The sequence below is a fragment of the Pholcus phalangioides genome, unplaced genomic scaffold, assembly GCF_987345545.1.
Source record: "Pholcus phalangioides strain wild (caught in Gottingen) unplaced genomic scaffold, Ppha-v1.0 ptg000015l_1, whole genome shotgun sequence".
In the NCBI taxonomy this organism is placed as follows: Eukaryota; Metazoa; Arthropoda; class Arachnida; order Araneae; family Pholcidae; genus Pholcus; species Pholcus phalangioides.
Window position 1 is genome coordinate 19,350,613 of NW_028301608.1, and position 11,255 is coordinate 19,361,867.

Here is an 11,255-nt window from a genome sequence, read left to right on the forward strand (position 1 = left end):
TTCGAGACCACGCTCACTGATCCAAGGTGGCAAGCGCAACATCAAAGACATGAAACCGCCCTTGATATACAGCTCTGGACCATACGTCTCGATCAGCGTTTCCCAAAGTTGGCAATATTGCCCCCCCCCCCCCCGAGGACGATAGAACGATCTGGGGGTGGTAAAAGCTGTCGGTATAGTACAGAATCTATGGAGTGACTTGAGTTTCAAAGTCACCTCATTCTGCGGGCGATGAGAAAAATTTTCTGAAGAGGGAGCGATGGAGCAAAAAATGTTTTGGGAACTCTGGTCTATACTTTCTAGTTTTTGATCATTTTAATGATTTTCACTTGAAAGTGGTAAAATGACATACAATTAGTTCACTGTTCATGAATTCTTGTCGAATGCTTGTAACAGAGAATCAGCCATCGCTATTTTAGTGCAAGCATTCGAAAAGAATTCATGAACAGTGAACTAATTGTATGTCATTTTACCACTTTCAACTACTTTGCCACTGCTGGCAAAGACCCTACAGAAGGAAAAACTGTTTCATATTTCAGTGAAACAAAATCGTAACAGAGAATCAGCCATCGCTATTTTAGTGCGATTTTGTTTCACTGAAATATGAAACACATTTTTTCCTTCTGTAGGGTCTTTGCCAGTATGAGTTCATTCTCAATATATCTCCATCACTTAAATAAAGGGTGCTCAACCTTTTGGAGAGTGTGTGTCGTTGAGAAATGGTAAGAATGGCAGAAAAAAATTAATAGAAATTAGAAAATAAATTATTTGTAGTAACGGCTAATTTTTCGCACAGGCCCTTAATGATGGCCGAATTTGGAAGCCGGCTATTGGCACGAATGGTCCTGGCCCCGGCTTAGAACTTTTGACTATGGTTAGTTGTAGTAGTAGAAATAAAGAAAAAAAACGAAATCGTGCTGGTGAAAGTGAACTGAAAAATTTAATGAAAAGAAGAAAAGGAACAATAGAAAATGGGGGAAAATTAGTGGAAATGGGGAAAAAATTAGTGGAAAGGAGGAAAATTAGTGGAAAAATGAAAAAAACGTTAATTGATGGAAATTGAAAAAAAAATTGTGAAAATAAATGAAAGAGCAAAAGGAAATAGAGAAAATGAGAAAAAAAAAATCAGTAAAATGGAAAACAAAATCAGTAAAAGCCAGTAAAGTGGAAAAAAAAAGTTAAGCAGCAGGAATGAAATAAAATAAATTACCGAAAATTAAAAAAATCATTGAACGTGAAAACAGTAACGAAAGTGAAGAAAAGAAGAAAAAATGAAAGTGAAAAAAAAAGGAAAGAAATCAGGGGAGATGGAAGGAAAGATAAACTACTGAAAATAAAAAAACACTATAAGTAAAATAAAATAAAATAAAAAAAAATTCCTACTAAAATTAAAAATTTGATTTCTTAAATTAATCTTCTTTCATTAAGATCTTTTTCAACATTTCTGTAAATTCTGTAATTATGTATACCGAATTTGTCTTTTCGAAATACTACATAGCCTATATGAAATCATAAGCCTCAAAAACTGTTTTGGTTCGGAGTCCCCCCCCCCCCCCCGACTGCTTTTTTAATGTATCAAACGCGCAGCAATAGTATTGAATCTGGAAAGTAGCTACAGTTCTAAAATACAGCAGTACAGACTTCAGCGGCCAGAGCTTTTTTACGATTATTATTATTTTTTTTTTTGGAATTGAATACTTTTTCTATGTAAAGTAGGTATTTTCTAAAAATTGATCAGCAGGGTCACAGAAAAAAGCTTGGAGAGCCACATTTGGCCATTGTTTGAAGATCCCTGGATTAAAGGTAACTCCAGTAGCATTGATTTCAAAACGTGATAAAAACATTATAGTAATTTGGGAACAATTAATTTATAATCACGGGAAAGGGAGTCATGTTTGGAATAGTCCTACTTAACCATGAAATTTTGAAAAGATTGAACGTTGAATAATAACCCATCTCCAAATAATTTGCATAATGGAGCTTTTGTTGGGACCACGTCAATCAAATTTTTTGACGTGGGCGTTACGACATAATTGACCATTTTTATTCATTCTTAAACAGTTTTTGGACGGGATTGTGGAAAACAAAAATAATGATGATATAAGATTTTTTCATATTAGAGAGTGTCAAACAAAAACTATGCACATCCGTCAGAACTGCCATGAGAATTGACCGATGTAGTAATTTTTAATGAGTACGTTAAAGCTTCTTGATGTCAACAAATGATTTATTGGCAAAGCTATGAATGAAGCTCATAATGACACCTGCCACTCTAATGGAAGTGAAGTTTGAGAAATCTTATTTCTTACTGTATATTTACAATTTTTCAGCCGATGGGTACAAAAAAGCTTTGTCTGCCCCCGAGACTAGTGACGTATTTACAAGGGAGCTTAGAGGGTTATAAGCCCAAGGAGGCAAGTTAGGAGGGGTGGCAAATTTGAGGAATGAGTGGTCAAAAAAATTATTACAATGGGAGAAAGGTAACAAAATTTCTGTAGCCCATAATCGGTAAAACTATAAATCCGCCTCTGTCTAGAAAGTGAGGGGGACTAGGTCAGTGAGTGGCCAAACGAGTGACCTAGAGTGTTTTCAAGCATGTGAGTTAACAAAAGAGTGACCCAGAGAACGAGGGATCAGCTCAGTGAGTGATCAAAAGATTGACCCAGGGACATGGGTGGAGATACGGTAGGGAGACATTGCTCCCCAGCGTCAATGGCGGAGCCGACTGATAAAATGTATATTCATGTATATGAATTGACATCATCATCATCATGCCCCCCGAGCTTTCATCATCGTGCCCCCGAGCTTTCATCATCGTGCCCCCCTCCCCCAGCATTTAAAGTCTATCTCTGCCTATTAACAGAAAGTGTGCAAGCATGTGAGTGACCTAGAGAGTGTGCAAGCATGCGAATGACCTAGAGAGTGTGCAAGCATGTGAGTGGCCTAGAGAGTGTGCAAGCATGTGACTGACCTAGAGAGTGTGCAAGCATGTGAGTGGCCTAGAGAGTGTGCAAGCATGTGACTGACCTAGAGAGTGTGCAAGCATGTGACTGACCCTGAACAATTTGTATAGTTCACTATATACCAGCCCCTGCCTAGGTAGCGTGGAACCACTTCAGTGAGTAACCAAAAGAGTGACTTATAGAGTCTATTAGCATGGGAATGACATGTACAGCAACAGTGAGTGACGAAAGTGTGACTTGTGGGGGTGGGGGGGGGGGTGGTGCAAGTATGTGAATGACCAAAACAGTGATCTAGAGAGTGTGTGAGCATGGGAATAACCAAAATGAGCACGTAAGCATGTGAGTGACCAAAAGTGTGACATAGAGAGTGGGTGAGCATGGGAATAACCAAAAAGAGCACTCAAGTAGTGTGAGTGACCAAAGGACTGACTTAGAGACACCGGCGTAGTTACGGGGAGGGGCAAGTGAGTAATACCAACACCCATCTAATATGGGGGTGTTGGTAATACCCCAAAGAGGCGAATTCGAGGAATGAGTTGTCTAGAAAAGGACTCTAGAATGGGAGAAGGGTGGCAAAATTCGTGGAGGCCATAAGTGACAAAACCGTAAACCCGGCTCTGCACGAGACTATAACATGAGTTTGCGAAAACATGAAAACGCATTTCAAGTGCAACAAGAATAAAAGGAAAATTGTGAAATGGAAACGAAATTAATGGAAATAAAAAAAATAAAGTGAAATAAAAAAAAAAGAAAAAGAAATTAGTGGAAATGAAAAAATAAATATTGGTAAAAATAATAATTGTCAAAGGCAAGTACAGTTACGAATTAAAGCCACAAAAATTGTCAACGTTAAAAGTGCTGAAAAATCTCATAAGGCGGGAATAGAAAGCTACTGGAAGCCACAGTGGGTAAAAATTTAATTCACCAAAATTATATGCATTGAAACGTCGATATAATTATATTCTGTAGGCCAAGAAAAAATATCGTTGTAGAGGGATTATCGTTATAGCGAGAGGCTACATTGTCATCACGTGCCACCAAATTTATGCTGCTGTTGGCATCCTTTCTAAATCTGCTAGTTAGTACCATCAGAAAATACGTTTTAAAGTATTGTTATTCTCCGCGACTATAACTAAACTATAATTGGTTATCTGATTAATAAAAATTCATTCAGATGCATTGCCCCTGTACAGAAGTTTATCGTATTGCACTTTTGTGTCTTACAGTGGCAATACAAACAACGCGTTATCAACATTTTCGGTGATCACGCGATGCACAACACTTATGTTATTAGACGCTCTTGAAAGCATGAAAACGAGTAAGAAAGTTAAAATTAAATTTGAGACGATTTTGAGCGAAACAAAAAAAATCATTTCAGCTGTTTCCAAATATCTTAAAAAGCATCGTTATAGAAGCTATCGTAGTAGAAAGATATCGTTGCATCGAGAGGTGTTTAAGATTAGACTACAATCAATTTCAAATGAGATTAGAAAAAATATCTTTGCAAAGGAATTTATCGTTATATCGAGTATCGTTGTAGCGAGGTTTCACTGTATTTGAGAGATATGTAAGATGAATATACTTATATGACAATAATTAATTACGATAGAGTCATAATTATCGTAATATAATTTATGTCATGAAAATAATCTTAATTCCGAATTTAAAAAAAAAAATTAAGTTTTAGCCTCATTGATACAACAACGAAAAAAACGGGACGTTTTGTAAAAAGTTGGGACTGCCAAATTACGGGAATGTACCCGTAAAACACGGTGCAAATGGTCACACCATATACACTTTGTTTTCTGGCCCATTAGTGACAGAAACACCCTATGTTTGGCTCGCGGACTGAAAAGGTTGTGCACCCCCCTGATGTACACGTGTTAGTTGATGTACACCTTCGTGTAATATTCACACTAAACGAAGAATATTTTTAGACTGACCTATTGTAGGAACTTCCGATCAATCAGGATTTAATGACAGTCATTTATACGACAACCAATTTAGTAAATTATCTGGAAAAAAAAAATTGCACATAATTTATTAGAATATTTCATTCCATCACATTCCGGGGTAAATATACCGATGTAATTTTTGATTGTGTTTTTTCCCATGATTAGACGGAGGTACAACGAATAAAGAATAATGATGATAAAAGGGGCCGTTCAAATATCACGTTAGCAAATTTTTAGTCATTTTTGAACCCATCCCCCCCCTTGTCAGCAAAATTTCGTCAGCATTGCCCCACCTCCTAACGCATATTATTGGGGTCAGAAACGTAAGAGGGAGGGGGAGGGGCATAGGGGGCTCGTGTGCTTCCCCCCCCCCAGACGGAAAAAAAATATTTTTTAATGTAAAAACATTTAAAAAAAATTAAAATTTCGAAATAGAATAATGCTATTATAATCGATTTCTGTTAATTTCAATGCTATTTGAAAGGTAAGAACTCAAAATTTCTCTTTAAGAAATTCATTGCGACCCAACCTTTAAGCCATATATGGTAAACACTTGACCTGCGGATCAAATGTGGCCCTGAAGGTTATCTGATGTGGCTTGTCCCCCAAACCCAATTTTTTAGAAATGAACTAAGCGCCACACGTACAGTTCTCTTAAATGACCCGTGTCACAAAACGTTCCAGAGCATTGAAGTGGCCCGTGGCACATTTTCAGATCACTGAAGTAGGCCCGTGGCACATTCAAAGATCACTTAAATAATCCGCGACACAGTTCCAGAACACTTAAACGATGCGTGGAACATTTAGAGATCCCTTGAGTGACATGTGGCACAACTTTTAGTGCACTTAAGCGCCCCCCCCCCCCAGTGATTTTCTACATCACTCAAGTTACCCGCGGAACATTCCCAGATAATTTAAGTGATCCGTGCCATAATTACGGATCAATTGAGTGATGCGTTGCACAGTTCCAGAGCACTTAAGCGGCCCAGAAACATTTCCTGAGCACTTCAAGGATTCGTGAAACATTTAGAGATCGCTGAAGGGGATTATCAATAGGTAGAATGTTAGTTCAGGTGCCCAATAGCTATCGAAAGGTTTTTTCCGTTTTTGGCGCACCGAATAAGAAGATGCCATTAAGAAAATTTCATATCTTCATAAAGGGGGGTTGATGACGTAAGCATCATCCAACCCCCCCCCCCCTTGTCATCAAAAGTCAGCAAATGGGAACCTCGCCACCCCCCATCGATGCTGACGTAATACTTGAATGACCTCAAAGGCAAAAACATCAATTTCTTTAAAAACAATGGACGTGTTTATAATTGAAATGTTGGTTTTCGTCCGATCTCACATCATTCTTAGCACCCACAAATGTTAAAAAACAGTATTTTATTTTGAAAAACGAATTATAAATGCTTCTATTGTGTTTTGAGTTTTCTCTTTCTGACTCTTTTATCTGTGTTGAGATAAATCGGTGAAAAACATGCTCTGAAAATGAAACGAGCCCTTTCGTTGGATTTCCGCGCTCCCATTCTAAACACGTTAATTTCTATTGTACGACTGTTACGCAGTAGTGGGCTGAAATTTGCATAATTTAGTCGTTAGTAGAAAAGGATGTATTGATTCCCCGATGTTGTCTATCGTGATTGGTTTTGCGATCGTAGCATCGAACAGCAATTATATTTGAGAGTTGATTTTGTCAGAGAAGCTCTGGAAAGGATGGGATTGTTCGTCCTTGTTTACGGAAACACATGTTGGATTCGAATAGTTTGCACAGTTATTATACAGGGTGTTCTGTAAGTCCTAATGCGACCTTTATCTCATCAACCCTTCGTCGTAGAGGTATGGTTATAGTTTAAAAATTGCTGAAAATGTGTGCAGAAATCACCCTGTACCAGTTTTGGTAGTGAAAATACTATCGGCCGTATTTTAACTACAATCGCAGGTTAAAAGAATAGCGCTCGACACGGATTGGTTAAAATCCTCAATTTAACCAATCCGTTTCGATCTTCGATCCTTTCACTGTGCGATTGCAGTTTAAACCGTGTTGGTGAATACGGCCGAGTATGTGTCACAAAATTAAAAAAAAATCTAAATTTTTATATGGACGCCCTGCCCTGAAATACCTAATCAAAAAGTTGTTGCCCAGTCTCTACTGAGGCCAAAAAAATAAAATTCCATAGTTCTAAGAGCAGTATTCGCTGAGATATTTAAGTTCAAAATACGGAGAAGAGTTAGGAAAGAACAGCATAAACTAAAGGACAACGCTTTTTTTCCTCATTTATGCTGTTCTTTCCCAACTTTTCTCCGATTTTTGAATTCAGGATATATCAGCGAATATCAGCGAACTTAGAAAATCGATTTTTTTTTTGTCGGCCTCAGAAGACACAACTTTTTGATTGGTTTTTTGTTAGGATTGTCACTACCAAAACTGGTACAGGGTGATTTCGGAACATATTTGCAGCATTTTTCAAACTAACGCCATAATTCTACGACGAACGGTTGATGAGATGAAGGCCGCATCAGGATTTACAACACCCTAAATAGAATGAGTGTGAAATATTTGTTTCATAAACATTTTTTGCACTTGAAGCCCGATACATTTATTCACTTCAAAACTAAATTTTTGGTGTTTACATACATGATTATCCCATTTTGTATCAGCTCTACATGCTGTAGTATGTAGAGCTAATGCAAAATGGGATAATCATGTATGTGCATAAATTGCGTTCCATAAGAACTGAGAGTAAAATCATGAAATATAGGTACAGCGAAAAATAATTAATTATTTTTCAAAATATCTTCCTTCAGAATGATATGCAATGGCTCTCCTATCTCATCCAATGGGGCCATTCAAGTATTACGTAACCAGATTTTCAGCCATTTTTGACCCCCTCCCCCCCTTGTCAGCAAAATTTCGTCAGCAGCTTAGATTCATATCTTCAGAAAGGGGTGGTTGATGACGTAAGCACCCTTCAAACCCTTCCCCCCCACTACTTTACCGCACACCAACTCCGGTCATATATCGCCATACGGCAATTTCCAGCCAGTGGAGTTGGTTGGGAAATGAAGGCTCCATCCATCGGTGGTCGTCCTAGGTTCGATAGGTAAAGAACTTACTTCTGATATTCTACACCTGGATTCGAACCCATGGACCTTGATGGTAACCTTCATAGCGGAAGAAGAGCATCTTTACCACTGCGCCATTCCCCCCCCCCCTGTCATCAAAAGTCTACAAACCCGAAATCCCCCCCCCCCCCGATGTTGACGTAATACTTGAATGACCCCAAATATCCCATCGTTCAATCCACTTTTCAAAGCAAGTAGAGAAGTTTTTTTCTAGAAGCTGGCCTCATACAGAGTGAATCCTGCACAGCTGAAATCTCTACCAGTTCACGGCGCGTTCTCGATATGTCTTCTTTTTCAAACTTTTCAAAACTAAAACGTAACAAGTAAATGAATATTAAAATCATGCCACGATCCCCCTTGCAATCTGTATCTTGCACCATGCGATTTCTGGCTGTTTCCGACGTTGAAGTAGAAGCTCTCTGTGGGAGAATTTATTAGTTATTTCAGCTGTGTGTAGGGTTCGCTCTGATGCAGCTTCCAGAGAAAGTCTTCTCTACTTGATTTGAAAAGTGGATTGAACGATGGGACCATTGCATATCATTCTGAGTGAAGATATTTGGAAGAAGAATAAGTTATTTTTCGCTGTACCTTTATTTCTTGATTTTCTTTATGATTTTATTGAGCTTTTATGGAACGCACCTTGTGTATTTATTTTGAGAAAAGACCATAATCATGACCACATTTGTAACATATACTTTAAAACAGCGGTTCTCCACCTTTTTTTGTCCATGGCCCCCTTTCGACCATTTCTCATTCCTGTGCCCTCCCCTCATTTCTACACCCCGTAACCCCCTCCCCCGGTTTTCTCGTTAGAAGATAGTTATTCAAATATTGTTTGAGTGTTAAAATAATATTCAAATACTACTTTAATTAATTTTTGATTTATGAAAATATTGGAAAAGCAAAATAAACAATACAATACAGTAAAAAATACAATAAATTATTTTCATCAATGTAAACTTTGCACTTGAAGACGGCACGATGTCATCAAGTTACTGTTTCAATTTTTTTTTTCTTCTGAAGGGGAGGGGGGGGGGAAGTTACGTTTTCTTCAGCAAAATAACGCTATGATCTCGGCTCAAGGAGGTTATAAGAACAACCCTCTCCCTCTTTGCGTACGTCAATGATAATTCATATGTCTTAGGTTCATATTGTAGCCATACTCTGAATTTTAAAAAAAATAGTGAGAGAAATTTTAAAATATTTTTTTGAACCACCCATTCCAAAGAAATCATGTACGCAGTGACAAAACTGCTCATTTGGAAAAAAACGAGTTCAAATAATTTGTGAACATATAATGATTCGTTACCAGAATTTCAAACGCACGTAAGAAATTATAAATAATAAGTTTTTGAAACCAATGATTATTGGTTTGTTGACGTTAATTTCGACACGGTGAGATTTGCATTCATCGTAAAAATCTGATGTTTCATTGGATGACAAGCTACGTCCAAGTGGAGAATGAGTTGGCTTACACACAATACGCACAACAGTCCGTTTCACATAATGCACAACAGTCCGTATTGTCCGTTTCACATAATGCACAACAGTCCGTATTGTCCGTTTCACATAATGCACAACAGTCCGTATTGCCCGTTTCACATAATGCACAACAGTCCGTATTGTCCGTTTCACATAATGCACAACAGTCCGTATTGTCCGTTTCACATAATGCACAACAGTCCGTATTGTCCGTTTCACATAATGCACAACAGTCCGTATTGTCCGTTTCACATAATGCACAACAGTCCGTAATGTCCGTTTCACATAATGCACAACAGTCCGTAATGTCCGTTTCACATAATGCACAACAGTCCGTAATGTCCGTTTCACATAATGCACAACAGTCCGCACTACATTTAATATACAGGGTGCATAGGTAACAGAGCGTATGGTATTTTGCTGGTGAACCGTTGATCCCAGAGGCACACTTCCAATTCAAAAAAGTATCCAAATCCTCGGATATGTCATTCATGTTGCAAAGGATTGTATAGTCATCAAAATAAAAATGTTAAATTTTTTAGATGGTTCAAGATCAATGGTTCACAGCAAAATACTACTATACGCTCTGTTACCTATACACCCTGTATATACACGTAAAAATAGTTTGAGATGAAATATTCCGACAAAAAAGACATTTTTGCGCTAAAGTAGTAGAATTTTTCAACAATTTAATATGTGAAAATAGTCCCTCTTATAACTTTAGAAAGGGAAATAAATGAAAGAGGTAAGGGGAAAAAATGGCCAAGAGGGGCTCGGTTGTGAGTAAATGAGAGACTTATAAATGGGGTCTCACTGAGGTGCGGATCCCCTTGCTCACAAGTGGAATATGGAGGTATTTACGCCTTCTATAATGCTGTACAATTTAAGAAACTGTAATTGACATAAAATTACTGTTGTTTCAATCTCAAGTATTCGTATGCCTTTCAATTAACTAATGGAAAGGAAAAACTAATTTTAACATATTTTATAAGGTCTTATCGTAATTTAATTTGCTGATTGGTTTCCTTTATTTAATCAAAGCACTTAATGTATCGAGACTTCCCTTAAGATTGACACCACCAGCAACTCTTTGAAGGTTTTTTAACCGATATTGTGTGTACATGTTTTCCATTAACAGGCTTGAAGAATCCAAAATAATTTCATTGCCCTTTTCGCGCTCCGTAAGAACAACGCTGTGAACATTAGAAAAAAAATTTAAAAGGACGTATTATATATGGCCATTTTTCAAACTATTTAATGCTTACAGTGGCAATCCCGAGATATCTCGTCAGACTTGATCTGTTTCATTTCGGTCACCCCGAAATATCTCGGGTTCTTAACACGCTTTTATTTCCAATGTGGCAGTCATAGTGCGGATCAGGAAAAAGGGTTAAGTCCGTTTATTTGATATTCGCTGCGTCTGCTGATTTCTCTGAAAAGTGCAATAAATTCTCACGTAAGGGGTCAATTTGAAATGCCCATAACTCAGTGTGTCTCTTCGTATCTGCCAAATTAAAGTTTATGGTTTTTGCGTAAAGTAAATTTCGAGGTTTTTTCTCATGTATGGTTTTTACATCGCAAAGTTTAACATTTAATTAAAACAATTGAATTTTTTGTGATATTTTCATTGAGATACAGTGTGTGGATCCCACTTATAGCGTTTTCCAAAAAAGAGTCATGAAAAACATTGTAAGCAGGAAAACGCTTCAAAAGGGGAATCTTAATGAGA